At 44.8% G+C, this 19582-nt stretch overlaps 1 long non-coding RNA gene across 1 annotated transcript; it reads right to left on the bottom strand.

The window, feature by feature from the left end:
- Window positions 1–1620: 1620 nt before the first annotated feature.
- Window positions 1621–18548, bottom strand: LOC121817875 (uncharacterized). Its single transcript, XR_006057967.1, has 3 exons — window positions 18325–18548; window positions 13099–13165; window positions 1621–3545 (listed from the first exon to the last, which is right to left on the bottom strand). It is a non-coding gene; the product is annotated as an uncharacterized LOC121817875 (long non-coding RNA).
- Between the last annotated feature and the right edge of the window lie 1034 nt (window positions 18549–19582).

Genomic DNA, 19582 nt, shown 5'->3' with positions numbered 1-19582 from the left:
AAATAACCATCTGATGAGTGTGTGTTGGATGGGTAATTGAAAGAGTTAATGACACATGATAAGAAAACATAATGGAAGACAGTTATAAAATTCTACACTATGGCAGCTACAGTGAAGTGTCTGCTGCTGCTGCTGCTAAGTCGCTTCAGTCATGTCCAACTCTGTGCGACCCCATAGACGGCAGCCCACCAGGCTCCCCCGTCCCTCGGATTCTCCAGGCAAGAACACTGGAGTGGGTTGCCATTTCCTTCTCCAATAAATGAAAATGAAAAGTCAAGTCGCTCAGTCGTGTCAGACTCCTAGCGACCCCATGGACTGCAGCCTACCAGGCTCCTCCATCCATGGGATTTTCCAGGCCAGAGTACTGGAGTGGGTTGCCATTGCCTTCTCCGAGTGAAGTGTCTGACCAGGCATAAATGGCAATGATGCTTCCCCAAACCAGGGCCAGTGCGTGCCATACTGTGAGATCCTGTGGGTGGCGGCAATCAGGGCAGGCTCCCTGGGGGAGGAAGGGTCAAAGTGACAAGCCCAGGCTAGTTCCAGCTGGCTCCAAAAATGTCAAGCTCTGTGGGATTGGCAGCAGGCGTCCCTGTGGTCTGTCCTGGGCCATCGTGCTGCCCCTTTGGGGCCGGGGTCGCTTGGCAGGATGGAGTTCTCCATTCTGGTCCGGGGAAACGACCTGAATGAGATGGTGCTGGTGAGGCCCAGCTCCATCCGGTGACACACGGAACCTCTTAGAGAGGATTTCACGCTCCTTGCCCTAATGCAGACCATCTCTGTTGTGCCTCGGGAAAACAGAGGTCTCACTCCAGCCTTCTGAAACCAATTGGAAACAAACCTTCCTTCTCCGCCCCTCCCCCAACAGTTTCAGAGGCCAAAAAATTAATGCAGAATGAAGCAGGACCGAATGGCTGAGGGGCTTGGGACCCCACTCCCTGTGGTGAGCAGAGCCGCCACTTCCTCTTGGAAGGATGGGAGCCAGCTTAGGCCATCTCTCCAAAGCTGAACTCCCTGTCTATCTGTTCATCCTGCTGGCTCACCAGAAAGGCTTCAGAGAGGGTGTGGCAAAGCCAGTGTTGGAATTGAGCCGAAGCCACATGCCCACTCGGCAGTGCTGCCGCCTGCCTGCTGCCCCTCGTCAGTAAGGTCCCTGCTCTGCAGGCTTCGGCCCAGTCCCGGGGCCCCACCTCTCCTTCTTGTGCCCCGTCCCCTCCGTAGAGGTCTGACTGGCACCCAGGCCAGACCGAAAGGGCCCAGCTTCTTCCCACTTGCTGGATTCCTGGCCTGGCTCTTCCCCTCCACGGCCTGGGTGACCTGACCCACGTCCTTGCATCTCTGAGCCTCGGTTTCCCAGAAGGGCAAATGGAGAGAATGAAAGTGACCTGTGTGAGGGGGGCGGAAGCCCCTCCATAGGAGATGCGGGAAGGCACACGTGTGAGTCATCGCCATCACGCTTGCCTGTCTCCAGGTCTGAGCCACCCCTCTGCTCCTCCAGTTCCTTGCCAATGTGTGGTCCCACTCTGGGCCACCCTCCTAGGAAACCTCCCTGGACCACAGTAACCCCAAGGATGCCAGGTCGGTACTGCAGTCTGCAATTCAGCACTCACTAGGCACACCTGGTTGTATTTATCTATCTGTTTATTTCAGAAAAAAGCATAGCACTTGGAGGCCAAAGGTTGAGTTGGAGTTCCTGCACCCCCACTGCTGTCTAGCTGAGATGGGGAAGCAGCCTGCAGCCTCTCTGCAAGCCCCCAAGTTCCTCATTTCTGAGTGGAGATGGTTATAATCACGCCTACCTCCTGGACTTCTTACAGGCATGATGGGCTGCAGACATGCGAAAGCACTTTGTGGACTATAAAAAGCACTTGGTCACGTTGCTTCTTTCTGTTTCTAGTTTGATGTACGTTTCCTGTGAGAAAGACCTGAGCCAGGGTGATGGAGCCGGGAGGATGTGGTACCAGGCAGGTGCCCGGTGAGTGGTCCTTCTGGACCCCACATGGGGAGGCCCATGTGTCCGGGTGGGAACAAGCCAGGAACGCTGGCCTGCCGTGACTCAGATGGCCCACAGGAGTGCTGGCTGGGGGAGGCGGCAGTGGCAACCCCGTGGATTGATTTCCGGCCCTGGTCCCTGTCTAAAGACATCCAGATGGTTGTTTGACGATGTTACCCAGGAAGCCCATTGCCAGACATGAAGGCTCTAAGAAGAGGTCCAAGGAGACACAACCAGAGGACACAAGAGGACACATCTGATGGTTGAAATGTTGAGTTGCCCAAAGCCCAGCTAGAAACCGTCAAAATACAAACACACAGTGGTAAACAGAGCCACAGAGATCGGCTTGTGAAACAGGGTGCCAGAAAATTCTGAATAATTGAATTATGAAAATTCTTTTTTCCTAAATGAAGGAGAGAGGCTGCCGGCTGCGGTGGGGAGCCGAAGAGAGGGCTAGGCCGGGGGAGGATGTCTTCCCAGGGTCATGCCTGGGCTGGACCCAGCTCCATCCCCTCTGTGTTCCCTGTACCCAGCCAGAGGCAGGGTTCAGAGCAGCAGACATCAGGGAGACCTGGAGGGTCTCAGACACCATGGCCAGAAGTTGTTATCTTTAATCATGGGGAGCCATGGAGGGAGGGGGGCTATCACAGATATCAAGTCCAGATATTTGAACTTGAACTGTGGTGAAGAAGATTGACAGAATGGAGGGGAACTGACTGGATATCATAGATGGAGAGTGGGGATGAGGCTTGATGATGACCCTCCCACTTTGGGAGCCGGAGACAGAGTAGGTAGCAAATAGGAGTAGGTGAGGGATCAAAAAGGATGGGGTTTATGGAGTTTGGGGGACTGGCCAGCTGGACATGCCCAGAGGAGTTTGGATAAACCGACTGAGGTTTGCAGTAAACATCTAGATCTGGAGTTTCAGGCTTGGGAGCTGTTTGAGGTTGGGTTTCTTAGAAGCAGACCCTGAGATGCAGATTTCTGTGTGAATGACTTATTAAGGAGGTGCTCCCAGAGGAGCCTGGGAAGGGGTGGTGGGGGATGTAGGACAACACAGGAGAAGGAATCAAGCAATAAAAAAGTGTGGTCTCAGGCAGAGGCCCAGCACCCCGCTCCTGAGGGGACTCGGGAGTGTACTTAGGCTTCTTGGCCTGAGGCTGGCATCAAAAGTGTTTGTTTCTGAGAGTGATGGTTTCTGCTGGTGTCAGCCAGCGGTTAGGGATTGTGGTAGCGAGGGATGGGAAGGTTGCTTGGCGTCTAACTCTCTGCAAGTGCAGGGAAGCCTCCAGCAGGCCAAGGGCTGTCCTCCAAAAAGGGGCCAAGAGCCAGTTGTTGAACAGGAGAGCCTACCAAGTCCAGGTACGCAGAGTCGTCCCAGGGTTCCGCATTGGGGAAGATGAATCATACCGTCTGCTCCCCGAGTCCACAGCAAGTTGACCATCATCAAAGCTGGCATGGATGGGTTGGCCCTGGAGACGGCAGAGCCAGAAGAGGAGAGCGGAGGGTGGGCTCTGGGCAACACTGACTGTCCAAGTTCCTGGCTGGGAGGGACCTTAAAAAAAAAGGTTTATTTGGCCACGCTGGGTCTTAGTTATGACACGTGAGATCTTCGCTCTTCGTTGTGGCTTGCTGGATCTACTTCCCTGACCAGGAATCAAACGTGGGTTACCCTCTGCATTGAGAATTTGGAGACTTGGCCTTTGGATCCCCTGGAAGTCCCTGGGAGGAGACTTACAGTCCACCTGACCCAGTTTCCCATGGATGCCAGCAAGCATCGGTCACAAGTGATTTCTTGTTGTTGTTTAGCTGCTAAGCTGTGTCGACTCTTTGCAACTCCATGGACTGTAGCCCTCCAGGCTCCTCTGTCCATAGGATTTTCCAGGCAAGAATACTGGAGTAGGTTGCCTTTCCCTTCTCCAGGGGATCTTCCCAACCCAGGGACTGAACTCACATCTGCATTGGCAGACGGGTTCTTTACCACTGAGCCCCCTGGGAAACAACTCTACTCAAATGACTTCAGCAGGAAATGAAGTCTTTGACCCTGGTCGCTGGGAAGTCTAAGGGCGTGGCCAGGTGTTGGAGTGGAAATTACACGACCAGGTTTCTCTCTCTCCAACTTTTGACTGTGGCTCCCCTCATGTGCTGGTCTCCCTCGGAAAGGCTGGCGTCTGACAGCCCCAAGCACTATCCTTCAATTTCTCAGTACACAAGGAAGAAGGACAGTCTTCCTCGCAGCTGCCAAATATCAGATCTCAGAGAAGACCAGTTATCCTGCTGGGGTCACATGTCCATCCCTGACCTGGTCGTTCAGGGGACATGTCATCCAGCCGGTGTCATCCACTCCCAAATCTCTCTCTCCCTCCCTTTCTCTATGTATTTCACTCAGGCCTGAGCCACAAGACTACTTCTAGGAGGGAGGTTTGGGAAGGATCAGCCCCTCCAAACCAGATGAAATGACTTCTCCATGGGAAAAAGTTTCAACTACTGCAAGAATCTGCATGTAATACGGGAGACCCAGGGTTGACCCCTTTGGGCTAGGAAGATCCCCTGAAGAAAGGAATGGCTACCCACTCCAGTTTTCTTGCCTGGAGGATCCCATGGACAGAGGAGCCTGGTGGGCTACAGTCCATGGGGCCATAAAGAGTTGGACATCACTGAGCAACTGACATGAAAGAAAAGGAGGAAAGTCTGGGTTGACAACCATGGACATCCTTCCCACCTGTTGGGTGGCCACCTGGCCTCCCCTTGTGTTTCTGAGATAGGGATGCTCTGCTTCCCAAGGCCTCTAGGAAGGTCAGGGTGGATCCTAGGAAGGGGAATGGGGAAAACAGAGGGCCTACCCTGGAGAGATGGAGAGAAGAGGGACAGGCTTTGGCTAGGTAGCTGGAGCCTGTCTGGGATCTGAGACAGGGCAGAAGCAGGCCCTACATGGAAGGCCCTGGGGTCTGGCCTTGGGGTTTGGAGACACTGCTCCTGAGACACTGGCTTATGGGGCAGGTAGAAGAGCAGACACTACCCGTGTCGGGCTGCAAAGGAGGAGCTAAGCGGAGCTGGCAGGAGAAGCTGCCAGCTGCAAGGGCTGTTCCAGAGTCAGGCAGGGGGTCATAGCTAGCATCCAAGGCCAGGGAAGACTCGATGGTGGCCCTTGAACTCTGACCCTACTGGTCAACATGATAGAGTTGGCCAGTACCTGGGGCACTAGGGTAGGAGTCAGTCCCCAGATGCAGGGGGCAAAGAGCATGCCATTCCTACAGGGACAGAAAGTCCATTAACAGTAGAAAGTAACACGACGTTTTAAAGCACTTATACTAAAAAAAAAAAAAAAAAGAGTTAAAAGAAAGTAGATTAGTCGTTGCCCAGGGCTGGTGGGGGACTGGGAGGGAGGCTGGGGATGATGGCTAAAGGATACGGGGTTTCTTTTAGAGGTGATGAAAAGATCCTAAAGTGGTTACACTTATCTGTCAGTATACTAAAATCCATCAAATGGTACACTCTGAATGGGCGAGTTGCCGGGTATGTGAATTATACCTTAATAAAGCCTTTTCGTTGTTGTTTTTAAGGGTGTTATTGGGACAGGTCACCAATCAGGAGTGCTTGGCAAGGAGACTGAGGCATAAGCCTCTCCTGTGGGCTGGCTGGGCCCCTATAGAGGAGTAGAGGCTACTATGGCCCAAATGGTCCCCAGAGTGTCCCCAGGCAGGTGAGAGCCTAATGGAACCACCTGCAGATGCCACCTTCTGTTGCTGCTATGGGGAGAACTCACCTGTCTGAGCTCCCACTTCCATCACCTGCTTATCTATACTAGCTCCTAAGGTGGGGAGGCACCCTCTCTCCTCTGTACCCCCTCCGCTCTGTAGTCAGGGGACCTTGGCAAATGCAAATGTATACTCACGTCACCCCTTGAGTGACAAGCGCATCTGACCTTTTGCACATCCAGCCCCTGCTAACCCCTGCTAACTGACCTCTTTCCATCCTTTGAGCTTGACATGGCCTCAGGGCCTTTGCATTTCCTGTTCTCAGGGACCAAAACTCCTTTTTCCTATTCGGCCTAGGAAAACATGAGTAGCTCCTACCTCCCCTGCTGCAGACCACCTCTCCCCACGCCCAAGTGTACTTTCCTGCCTGTTTGGAATGTAAGCTCTCTGGGTCTGTGTGTGCTCACCCAACCCAGAACACCCCATAAAAATGTGTTCAATGAGCAAAAGGAATGTTCTCTCTGGCCTGGGAAGGCTGGAGCCTGCAAAGCGAGCCTGTGGGCCTCCTGGGTGTGAGCAGACGAGGCCAGCAGGTGAATCCTGTTCCCCAATCATGTAGCCTGATGAGTCCTGGGCCTTGGGGTCACTCATTTCTCTGTGGCCAGCAGCCTGGAGGTCAGAAAGCCCCACAGCCGCATGTTTGTTGAGCTAGGGCAGGCCGTCCTGAGACTGCGACAGGGGTGAGTTGGAGCTGGAGGCTCTGAGGGTAAGGAGATGCTTTGGCCTGGAAAATCACATCACGAGCTCGAGGCTGGCCTCAGGACAAGGCAGGGAAATTGCTAAGGGCCTGGCGTTCCAAGAGGCGGCCTGTGCAAGAGGAGAGACTCATTCTTGGAAAGTCGAAACCCCCATGGGGGCTGCAGCGGGTCTTTGAGCTGCTGGCGCGCGCCACTCTGGCTTTGGGACCAACCAGAGTGGTGAAAACAGAGTGACTGGATAGTCTGGCCACCTCGCGGTGTGGACAGGGCGGTGAGGTCCAGGGGACTGGGGCCATCCTCTGAGGCCACGGCGAGCTGGAACACGGGTCCAGGTACCCTGGCTCCCGGCCTGCCCTCTTTTCTTTCTGTCAGGCCGCCGCTGCCGCTGCCTCTTCCAAGTGGGAAAATCCACGTGGCATTTCTTCTTGATTCTGGAAGGGATGATGCAGTGAGCGTGTGGATGCTCACAGAGCTTCACGTCTGAAGTGGATTTCCCTTCCCGAGCATCCTTGGGTGGTGGTGGCGGTGTTCTCCAAAGCATCTGCACTCTCTGCATCCCTATAGGCTACTCTCGCCCGTTTTCTTTATTGGTTTTTGAGACTTTTTACTTAGAAATAATTTAAAACTTACGGAAAAGCTGAAAGAAGTACAAGAAACTCCTCTGCAAGATATATTTTTTCTTAACCTGGAGTCATTGCTTTATTTTACCCCTTTTGCTTATCATGTAATCTCCAGCTACAGAGACACATACACACAGATAAATACGCAAACACAGATACACACATTAAAAACTGTGAGTTCATACTGATGCACTCCGTTCCTGTCCAGCAGCCTAGTTTGGTTAAACCAAACTTCTAGACTTCTCCTTTCCATGTATGTGCGCTCCCCTCCAACAATGAAGAAATACTGCCTCCTATTTTGTATTTATTTGCTCATAGAAATCGTTTTAGATTTCTAACCCATACCCCCTTAACAGGAAAACCTATTAATTGGTGTTCAATATGCCTTTACATTTCCTTAAAATAAAATTCAATACAGAAAATGCACACATCTTAAGCTTGTGATTTGATGAGCTTTAACAAATACATACACTTGTATGACTCACAGGCCAACTGTCTTGATAAGCCATACCATAGCTGGGGTGGCTTACATATTAGGCATTTATTTCTCATGGTCTGGAGGCTGGAAGTCCAAGATCAGAGTGCCAGTGGATTTGGTTCTTAAGGAGGTTTATCTTCCTGGTGTGCAGATGGCCATCTTCTTGCTGTGTCCTCATTAGGCAGAGAGAGCACTCCGGTCTTGTTCTTCTTATAAGGTTGCTAATCCCATTCTGGTGGCCCCACCATCATGACCTCTTCTAATTACCTCCCCAAAGCCTCATCTCTAAATGCCAGCACCTTGGGGGGTATGGCTTCAACAAATGAAGTTTGGAGAGACATAAACATTCAGTACATAACATCAGTCAAAGTAGAGACAATTTCTGTCATTTTAGAATATTCTCTAGAGCAACTAGAAACAGAATTGGCTGGGCGATGAGAAAAGCATATGTTCAACCAAACAATAAATGGTCAGAACTTTCTTCACAGTTTTCCTATTTTTCATGTTCTCCCTAACAATAAAGAAGAGTGGTACTGTCAGGGTTTAAATTTCATCCTTTAGAAGTGGAAGCATATAGTGTGTGTGTCTGTGTGTGTGCGTGTGTGTGTGTGTGTGTGTGTGTACAGAAAGAAAGAAAGTGAAGTTGCTCAGTCATGTCGGACTCTTTGCTACCACATGGACTGCAGCCTACCAGGCTCCTCCGTCCATGGGATTTTCCAGGCAAGAGTACTGGATTGGGTTGCCATTTCCTTCTCCGAGGATCTTCCCAACGCAGGGATCAAACTTGGGTCTCCCACATTGCAGGCAGATGCTTTACCATCTGAGCCACCAGGGGGCTATATGTGTGTGTGTACACACACACACACACACACACACACATATACCCACACATAAGGATATGTATACATATATTCACATATTCTTTTTCAGTTTGGTCATTCTAATAGAGATATAGTGGTATCTCTTGATTTTAATGCATTTTCCTGCAGACAATTACGTTCAACTTGTTACCATTTATAAAACTTCACTTAAGAAGTGTCTAAGGTTTAGGTATATTTTGCCTGTTTTTTAAACTGAGTTTTAATTTTTTGATTTGTTTGGAGTTATTTATATATTCTGGATACAAGCTGCTTGTCAGATCTCTGTCTTGCAAGTATTTTTTTTTCAAGTCTATAACTTGTCTATTTCTTTTCTTCAGCTCAGTTGTTTAGTTCAGTCTCTCAGTCGTGTCGGACTCCTTGCGACCCCCATGGACTGCAGCATGCCAGGCTTCCCTGTCCATCACCAACTCCCAGAGCTCAGTCAAACTCATGCCTGTCGAGTCAGTGATGCCATCATCCAACCATCTCATTCTCTGTCGTCCCCTTCTCCTCTTGCCTTCAGTCTTTCCCAGCATCACAGTCTTTTCCAGTGAGTCAGTTCCTCGCATCAGGTAGCCAAAGTACTGGAGTTTCAGCTTCAGCGTCAGTCCTTCCAGTGAATATTCAGGACTGATTTCCTTTAGGATGGACTGGTTGGATCTCCTTGCAGTCCAACGGACTCTCGAGAGTCTTCTCCAACACCACAGTTCAAAAGCATCAATTCTTTGGCGCTCAGCTTTCTCTGTAGTCCAACTCTCATATCCATACATGACTACTGGAAAAACCACAGCTTTGACTAGACCGACCTTTGTTGGCAAGGTAATGTCTCTGCTTTTTAATATGCTGTCTAGGTTGGTCATAACTTTCCTTCCCAGGAGCAAGCGTCTTTTAATTTCATGGCTGCAGTCACCATCTGCCGTGATTTTGGAACCCCCCAAAATAAAGTTTTGACACTGTTTCCATTGTTTCCCCATCTATTTGCCATGAAGTGATGGGACCGGATGCCATGATCTTTGTTTTCTGAATGTTGAATTTTAAGCCAACTTTTTCAGTCTCACTTTTTTACTGTGATTTCTTTTCTTACGGGTCACTTAATTTTTTTTTTTTTTAACTTCGTTGTGCTGGGTCTTAGTTGTGGCACACAAAGTCTTCCATCTTTGTTGCAGCAGGTGGGATCTAGTTCCCTGACCAGGGATCAAAGCCCAGCCCCTGTATTGGGAGTGTCGAGTCTTAGCTACTGGACCACCAGGGAACTCCCTTGCTAACTTTTTTAATGTGATAAAATACACAGAACGTACAATCTACCATCTTAACCATTTTAAAATTCAGTGGCGTTTAGTACATTCGCAGTATTGTGCAATGGCCACCACTGTCTAATTTCATTTTCATCAGTCCAAAAGGAAACTCAATACCCATTAAACTGTCATTCCACATTCTCCCATTTTCCAGCCTCTGGCAACCATTAATCTACTATTGGTCCCCATGGATTTGACTATTTTGGGTATTTCATATTAACAGAATCATACAGTATGTGGTCTCTTGTGTCTAGCTCATTTCAATTAGCATAGCATTTTCAAGGTTCATCCACACTGAAGAAATAAGTTCTCATCCATTCTGTGAATGAGGTCATGTCATCTGTAAACAGATGTGGTTTTGCTTCTTTTCTTTTTCTTTACTTCTTTTCTAATCCGGAAGCCTGTGCATCTTTTTCTTGCCTTGCTGTCCTGGCTAGGACCTCTAATGCAATGTTAAACAGAAGTGGTAAGAACAGATACTCCTGTCTTGTTGCTGATCTTAGGAAAGAAAAAATTTTAGTCTTTCACAATGAAATATTATGTTGCCTCTGGGTTTCTCATAGATGGCTTTCATCAGATTGAGGAAATTCAGTTCTATTTCTAGTTGGTTGAATGTTTTTATGAGGAAGGGGTGTTGGATTTTTTTTTTTTTTTACATTTATTGAGATTAGTTTGTGCTTTCCCCTTTATTTTGTTAATATGGAATATTTCACAGGTTGGTTTTTGTGTACTGAACTAAGTTTGCACTCCTGGGATAAATCCCACCTGATCACTGCATATAATCATTTTTGTATGCTGCTAAATTCAGTTTTCTAATATTTTATTGAGGATTTTCCTTCTATTTTCATAAGGAATACTGGTCTATAATTTTCTTTCCTTGTGAGAGTTTGGTCTGGCTTTGGTATCTGCAAAATACTGGCCTCACAGAATGGCTTAGGAAATGTTCTCCTCTCCTCTTTTATGGGAAAACTTTGTGAGAGATTGACGCTAATTCTTTTTAAACATTTGGTGAAATTAAACAATGTAACCATCTCGTCCTGGCCTTTTCTGTGTTGAAAGTGTTTTGATTACTAACTCAGTTTCTTGTTCCATGTTTTTTCAGATTTGCTTTATCTTTTTCAGTCTCTCTTGGGAGTTTGTGCATTTCTAGGAACTTTTCCGTTTCATCTAGGTTATCTAATTTGTTGTCATAGTATTTTCTTATGCTGCTGCTAAGTCGCTTCAGTCTTGTCCGACTCTGTGGGACCCCATAGAGGCCTGGTCCCAGGGACCAGGCTCCGACGTCCCTGGGATTCTCCAGGCAAGAACACTGGAGTGGGTTGCCATTTCCTTCTCCAAAGTATGAAAGTGAAAAGTGAAAATAAAGTCGCTCAGTCGTGTCCGACTATTTGCGACCCCATGGACTGCAGCCTACCGGGCTCCTCCATCCATGGGATTTTCCAGGCAAGAGTACTGGAGTGGGGTGCCATTACCTTCTCCAAGTATTTTCTTATAATCCTCTTTATTTTTGTAAGATCTGTATTAGTGTCTCTTCTTTTATTCCTGAGTTCAATAATTTGAATCGTCTTCCTTTTTTCCTTCATCTTTCTGGCTAAAGGTTTGTCAATTTTGTTGATCATTTCAAATGACCAATTTTGGGCTTTGTTCATTTTCTCTATTGATTTTCTTGCTTCTGTTTCATGTATTTCCATGCTAATATTTATTTCCTTCCTTCTGAATCCTTTGGGTTTAGTTTGCTCTTTCTCCCTCTAGTTTCTTTTTTCCTTTTTGGGTTGGGCTGCGTGGCATGCCAGATCTTAGCTCCCCAACAAGGGATCCTACCCACACCCCCCTCCAGTGGAAGCTTGGAGTCTTAACCACTGGACTGCCAGGAAAGTGCCCTCCACCCGCTTCTTTATGTAGAATACTGTTGATTTGGGATCTTTTCTCCTTTTTAATTTGGGCGTGTGTAGCTATCAGTTTCCCTCATTTATAATGCTCCTTTCGCTCCATCTCCAAAGTTTTGGCACGTTGTTTTCGTTTTCATTAATCTCACAACATTGTCTAGCTCTCTTTGTGATTTCTCCTTTGATCTGCTTTATTTAAGAGTGTGTTGTTGAATTTCTGTGTATTTGTCAATTTTCCAAATGTTATGAACTTCTAATTTCATCCCATTATGGTCGGAAAACCTACTTGCATTATTTCAGTCTATTAAAATGTATTTATGGTCTAACATACCAATTATCCTGGAGAGCACTCCATGTGCTCTTGAGAAGAATCTGTATCTTGCTGCTGTTAGGTAGATGTTCTATGGATGTCCATTAGATCTAGTTGGTGTATATTCTGTATCCTGATGACCTTCTGTCTAGTGTCCTCTCCATGATTAAAAGTGGAATATTGAGATATCTAATGAGGGAATTCCCTGGCAACTGCCAAGGCCTGGGTTCAATCCCTGATCAGGGAACTAAGATCCTGAAAGATGTGTGGCAAAAAAAAAAAAAGGGAAAACAAGAAAGAAAGAAATACCTAAATATCATAGTTGGGCTGCTTATTTTTTCCATCAGTTCTTTCCATTTTTGCTTTGCTTTGTGTGGGGCTCTGTTTTTAGGTATATATACTAATAATTATTATAGCTTTTTAATGCATCAACCTGTTCATCATTCTGTAATGTCCTTCTATGTCTTTAGTAACATTTTTTTCTCTTAAAAAGTATTTATTTATTTATTTATTTGGCTGCTCAGGGTCCTGACCAGGGGTCAAACCCTGGGCCCTTACATGGGGAGCACAGAATCTTAGTCACTGGACCACCAGGGAAGTCTGAACAATTTTTTTTTTTTCTCTTAAAGTCTATTTTGTCTGAATTTAGTGTAGGAACTCCATCTCCCTTTTGGTTACTGTTTGCATGGAATATCCTTTTCCATGCTCTTTAAAGCTATGTATTTATTTTTATATCTATTCTGCCAATCTTATGTCTCTTAATAGGAGAGTATAATCCATTTAGCTTAATGTATTTATTGATAAGGAAGGTCTTGCTTCTGCTGTTTTGCTATTTGTTTTCTTTATGTCTTTTTGTCCCTGGGTTCCTCCATTCCTACCTTCCTTTGTGTTTATGGAGTGTCCTGTGTATCACTTTAATTTCTTGTTGTTCCTTTAAATACATATTATTTCAGTTATTTGGGGTTGCCATGGAGATTAAAATGAACATTTTAATTTGTAATAACCTAGTTTCCATTAATGCTAACTTAATTTCAATAGTATACAAAATTTTTGCTCCTATCTAGCTTCATTACCCTCCACTTATGTGGTTCTTGTTCAGACTGCGTTTTTATCCATTGTGTGTCCATCAACATATTAATAGATTTGTAATTATTTCTTTTCAAGTCTATCTTTGGTATGCATCCTCCCTGGTATGTACATTACCTGCTCGATCCCCAGAAACAGATCAGAACTTTCAAATCCATGTAGACATCTCATTCCCCAGCCTTTCCTAAGAAGAAAAAAAAAAAAAATAGACTTTTGGTTAGGCTATTGTTTGCCTCAACTTTTATCCAGTGCCTCAGGCAGCAGTGACTAAAACATTTGCCTATAAATGTTTTTAATAAACACCCCCCACCCACACCCCAGCTCTCTACCCCTGGGCCAGTTCTTTGTTAGGCAAAATGAAGACACGCCTTCTGAGTTGATCTTACAGGGAACCACAAGATTGGTCAAAACAAATAATTACTTTTTTGTGTGTGTGTGAATGAGGTCTGTTCTGCTCCCTCCACCACCATCAATATGGGTTATTATTTTCAAAACTACCACTGAGCTGGAGAGTAGATGAGACTGGGCTAAGATTATACACCACAAAGCTTACTGTCTTGCTGAAATTCAGCTGTTTTTCTTTAATAAGTGCTCCCAGGTTTCTTGAATAAGTGCTCCTTTGTTTAATTTCCACAATTGCATAAAAGCGATTCTGACATTTTTGCCTTATTTTACTGCTTTTATTGGGGCTGGAATTTTGGAGTTCCTTGCTCTGCCACACTGACGTGACTCTTCCAGTAGCGTGGTGTGCTTGAGAGTCATGCGTATCATTGCATAAATCAGGAATTTCTTCCTTTTTACTGGTGGGTAGTATTCCACTGTAAAGATACGTCATAATTCTTAGTTCATTCATTTTTAAATGGATGTTTAGGTTCTTTGTGGTTTCAAGCTTTTATAATAAATTTACTGTATACGTTTATCTATAAGGCTGTGTTCAAATATATGCTTTCTTTTCTCTTGGATACCTGCCCAGGAATGAAACTTGTTGACTATTTGTTTAATTTAGTAAGAAATAGTCATGGACTTCCTGTGTGAGCCAGTGGTTAAAACTTTGCCTTCCAATGCAGGGGATGTGGGTTCAATCCCTGGTCAGGGAGTTAACCAAAACATAAGACAGAAGCAATATTGCAACAAATGCAATAAAGACTTTTAAAAAATCCACATCAAAAAATAAACAACTTATCCTTAATAAAAAGAAAAAAAGAAAAGAAAGAGTCAAAGTGTTTTACAGTGTGGCTGTGCTATTTACATTCCCGCCAGCGTGATGGTTCCCGTTGCTCCATATGCGCTAATAGTAGATGCGGTCAGTTTACAAAAGATTAACAGTTTTAATGGTTAATGCATTTTTGTCTTAATATGGACTTCCCAGAGATCAAATTGCCAATATCCGATGGATCATGGAAAAAGCAAGAGAGTTCCAGAAAAACATCTATCTCTGCTTTATTGACTATGCCAAAGCCTTTGACTGTGTGGATCACAATAAACTGGAAAATTCTGAAAGAGATGGGAATATCAGACCACCTGACCTGCCTCTTGAGAAATCTGTATGCAGCTCAGGAAGCAACAGTTAGAACTGGACATGGAACAACAGACTGGTTCCAAATAGGAAAAGGAGTACGTCAAGGCTGGGTATTGTCACCCTGCTTATTTAACTTCTATGCAGAGTACATCATGAGAAACGCTGGGCTGGATGAAGCGCAAGCTGGAATCAAGATTGCCGGGAGAAATATCAATAACCTCAGATATGCAGATGACACCACCCTTATGGAAGAAAGTGAAGAGGAGCTAAAAAGCCTCTTGATGAAAGTGAAAGAGGAGAGTGAAGAATTTGGCTTAAAGCTCAACATTCAGAAAACCAAAATCACGGCATCCGGTCCCATCATTTCATGGGAAATAGATGGGGAAACAGTGTCGGACTTTATTTTTGGAGCTCCAGAATCACTGCAGATGGTGACTGCAGCCATGAAAGGAGTCGGACACGACTGAGTGACTGAACTGAACTGAACTGAATGACTAATGAGGTTGAGCATCTTTTATATGCTGATTTGCCTTTTATACATCTTCTTTTGAGAGGTATCCAAGCATTTTGCCCATTTTTTAAAAGATTGTTTTTCTCTCTCTTACTGAGCCGAGTAGAAGTCCACTGTCATCTATAGATACTGTGAAGATTTCCTTCCATTCTATGGTCTACCTTTTCCTTTTCCAAACAATGATGTCTTTTTAAACTATAGCTTTATTAGAGATAGGGTTTCTTGTTTGGGTCCTGTTATAATTGGTACTGTTTTTGAGATTTCAGTTTCCAATGGTTTGCTGCTAGTGCATAGACTTTAAATTATATGTTTCCATCTTTATAAATTTATTTATAGTTTTAGGAGCTTTTGAGGGGTGGATTTCTTGGAATTTTCTTTGGAGACAATCATGTGTTCCGTAAATAGGGACAGTTTAAATTCTTCCTTCCCAAAGTGCCCTTTATTTTATTTTTTTTCTTTTTTTATTATCTTGCCTTGGTCTTCCAACACAATGTTGAATAGAAGTGGTAAGAGTAAACATTCTTATCTTGTTCTTGAATTTAGGGAAAGTATTCAATCCTTTACCAGTAAGTATAATTTTGCTGTCGCTCATCAGTCGTGTCCGACTGTTTGTGACTGCACGGACTGTAGCTTGCCAGGCTCCTCTGTCCGTGGAATTTCCCAGGCAAGAATACTAGAGTGGGTCTTGCCATTCCCTTCTCAATGGGATCTTCCCAACCCAGGGATCGAACCCAGGTCTCCTGCTTTGCAGGCGGATTCTTTATTGTCTGAGCCACCAGGGAAGCCCCAAGTATGATTTTCAGTTCAGTTCAGTTCAGTCGCTCAATCGTGTCCGACTCTTTGCGACCCCATGAATAGCAGCACGCCAGGCCTCCCTGTCCATCACCAACTCCCAGAGTTCAGCCAGACTCATGTCCATCGAGTCAGTGATGCCATCCAGCCATCTCATCCTCGGTCGTCCCCTTCTCCTCCTGCCCCCAATCCCTCCCACCATCAGAGTCTTTTCCAATGTGTCAACTCTTCGCATGAGGTGGCCAAAGTACTGGAGCTTCAGCTTTAGCATCATCCCTTCCAAAGAAATCCCAGGGTTGATCTCCTTCAGAATGGAGTGGTTGGATCTCCTTGCAGTCCAAGGGACTCTCAGGAGTCTTCTCCAACACCACAGTTCAAAAGCAACAATTCTTCGGCGCTCAGCTTTCTTCACAGTCCAACTCTCACATCCATACATGACCACTGGAAAAGCCATAGCCTTGACTAGACAGACCTTAGTTGGCAAAGTAATGTCTCTGCTTTTGAATATGCTATCCAGGTTGGTCATAACTTTTCTTCCAAGGAATAAGTGTCTTTTAATTTCATGGCTGCAGTCACCATCTGCAGTGATTTTGGAGCCCAAAAAAATAAAGTCTGACACTGTTTCCACTGTTTCCCCATCTATTTCCCATGGAATGATGGGACCGGATGCCATGATCTTCGTTTTCTGAATGTTGAGTAATTTATAGATGCTCTTTATCAGGTTGAGGAAGTTCCTTTCTATTCCTACCTTTTTTTTTTTTTTTAAAGACTTAAGAACATATTTAAATTTTTTTTTAAATTAAATTTTTTGGCCATGCCACACATTGTAGTATGTGAGAATCTTAGTTTCCCAATCAAACCTGATTCCCCAGCTTTGGAAGTGTGGAGCCTTAAACACTGGACCACAGGCAAGTCCGCTACTCCTACTTTGATGAGAATTTATCCAGAATGGATAGGGATTCCCTGGTGGCTCAGATGGTAAAGTGTCTGCCTGCAATGTGGGAGACCCGGGTTTGATACCCGGGTTGGGAAGACCCCCTGGAGAAGGAAATGGTAACGCACTCCAGTACTCTTACCTAGAAAATTCCATAGATGGAGGAGTCTGGTGGGCTACAGTCCATGGGGTTGCAAAGAGTTGGACACACTTTCGCTTTCACTTTATCCAGAATGGATATTGAATCTTGTCAAATACATACATTGATATGATCATATGTGCTTTCTTTTTTAGATTGCATTAATTAATACTCAAATATTAAAACAGTCCCATGTTGCTGGGATAATACTCAGTTGGTTTCTGTGAGTGGCAGTGGTCTGTCCCCCGTGATTTATTCCTCAAAGCCTATGCTATCTAGGGCCAGATCCGTACACAAAGCTCAGCCGTGAGCCCAGGGGTTCATACAACTTTACCAAGTTGTTTTCTTCTTCTTTTTGGCCGCACCACACCCCTAGTGGGATCTTAGTCCCCTGACCAGGAATTGAACCCTGGGCCCTCATCAGTGGAAGCTCATAGCCTAACCACTGGACTGCCCGGGAATTCCCCCAGATTGTTTTCTTGAGTTCCTTTTTCTCAGCAATCGCACCAACACGTTCCAGCTCGTGACTACTCCTCTTCCTTGTCCCTGATTAGAAAGCCGGGCTTTAGTTTCTCTGCTCTGCAACACCCTATTCGTGATAGCTTCTTCCTTCAGTGTCAAACGGCAAGGAGGTCGAGAGAAGGCAACAAGGGTGCCCCCGGTCCCCTTGGGACCACAGTGCCTCTTGCCGGGGGGAAGACGCCTTTTAATTCTGCCTCTGCCTTCTAACTTTTAACTGGGGTTGAAAAGAACATTGAAGAGCATTTTCTGTAAAGGACTGGCAATAAATAAATTAGGCTTTGTGGGCTGCATATGGCCTTTGCTACACACTCCTTCGCTTCCTTTTTCTTTCTTCTTTGCTTTCTTGTCCACGATGCTTTGTAAATGGACAAACCATTTTTAGCTTGAGGGCCAGGTAAGAACGTGCTGCAGGCCAGCTTTGGCCTGGAGGTCATAGTTTGCCACTCGTCCTACAAACCATTTACATTTTATATAATTATTGATATGGTGGGACTTAAATCTGCTCTCCTGATATTTGTTTTGTATTTGACCCATTTGTTCTTTGCCCCCTGTTCCCTCTTTTTCAGCCTTCTTTTGAATTAATCGAACATTTTTTATGATTTTATTTGATCTCATTCATTAGTTTATTAGGTATAACTCTCAGTTTTTTATTATTTAGTGATGTTTTATGACAGCATGTACATCTTTAACTTATTAATCTACCCTCAAGTAACATTATACACTTAAAAATATAGTCTGAGAACCTTGCAATATTGTGCTTCTATTTTCCCCCTTCACCTTTGTGCTTCTGTGGGCAAATATTTTGCTTCTACATGTTATGACTGCCGCAATACATTGTTACTATTTCTGCTTTAAGTAGTCAGTTCCCTTTTGAAAAGATTTAAAAAGGAAGAAAAATACTTTTCCATGTTTATCCACACACTTACCATTTCGGATGCTCTCCTTTTCTTTATGTCCATCCATGTTTCCATCTGGCATCATTTTTCTCCTGTCTGAAAGACTTCCTTTAACATTTTTTTTTTGAAGTGAAGATCTGCTGGTGATTAATTCTTTCAATTTCATATGTCTAAAGAAATCTTTAGGCTCTGGTTCTGGGTAAAATGGAGTAAGTGCACTCCACCCTGTCTCTCCTACTGAATACAGCTGTAAAACCTGGACAGAATACATGGAACAGCTATCTGAGGACTCTGAAAAGTCAATATTAGTAGGAACATTGGAAAAAAAAAAAAAAAGACAAGTTGGAGCACCACCGAACCAGTGGTGAGTCTACCCATTATTTTTTCCTACAGTGTCCTCTAGTCTGAGCGCAAGTCAGCCTGAAACCAAGAACTAGTGTTGGCAGGAACAGAGAGAAGCCCAGGAGGAACCTTCTGATTCCCGCTGGAGGAACAGGAAAGGGACCTCCTAAAGCCTAGAGAGAGGAGAGACACTCTTTTTCTTTTTTTTCCTCTCGAATCTCATGCCACTGCCCCAAGCAACTTTCTGGTAATGACGTGAGACCTCCCAGTGAAGCCCACAGGATCCATTCCTCAGTAACAACAAACTTGTGAAGTGAGTTAAGAGTTAACCTGAATAGCTCCATAGTTACTGAAGAAATTAAATTTATAGCTAGAATCAACCAGTGAACCCATCTGGGTCTGCTGCTGTCTATTTTGAAAGGTTGATAATTATTTAGAGTTAATAATTATTGACTCAATTTCTTTAATGGATAAAGGCCTATTCGAATTTTCTCTTCCTTCTTGCGTGAGTATTGCAGATTGTGTCTTTCAAGGAATGGATCTGTTTCATCTAGGTTATCAGATTTGTAGGCAGAGTTGTTCATAATATTTATTATCCTTTTAATGTCTCTGGGATCTTTAAGGCTGCCTCCTGTTTAATTTCTGATAATAGTAATCTTGAGTCGTCTTCTTAGACTGGTAAGAAGCTTATGAATTTTATTGATCTTATCAAAGAACCAGATTTTGGTTTCATTGGTTTTCTCTATTGATTTTCTATCTTCAAGTCCATTGATTTCCATTCTTTTTTTTTTTTTTTTTTTTTTGCATTTGGCAGGAGCTTTTTTTTTTTAATTTTTTTTTAATTTTTATTTTTACTTTATTTTACTTTACAATACTATATTGGTTTTGCCACTTTCCATTCATTTTTATTGTATCTTTTCTTCTGCTTGTGGAGTGTGTGTGTGTG

This window comes from Ovis aries, chromosome 24 (assembly GCF_016772045.2).
Source record: "Ovis aries strain OAR_USU_Benz2616 breed Rambouillet chromosome 24, ARS-UI_Ramb_v3.0, whole genome shotgun sequence".
NCBI lineage: Eukaryota > Metazoa > Chordata > Mammalia > Artiodactyla > Bovidae > Ovis > Ovis aries.
This window is presented reverse-complemented; position numbering and strand designations above follow the sequence as displayed.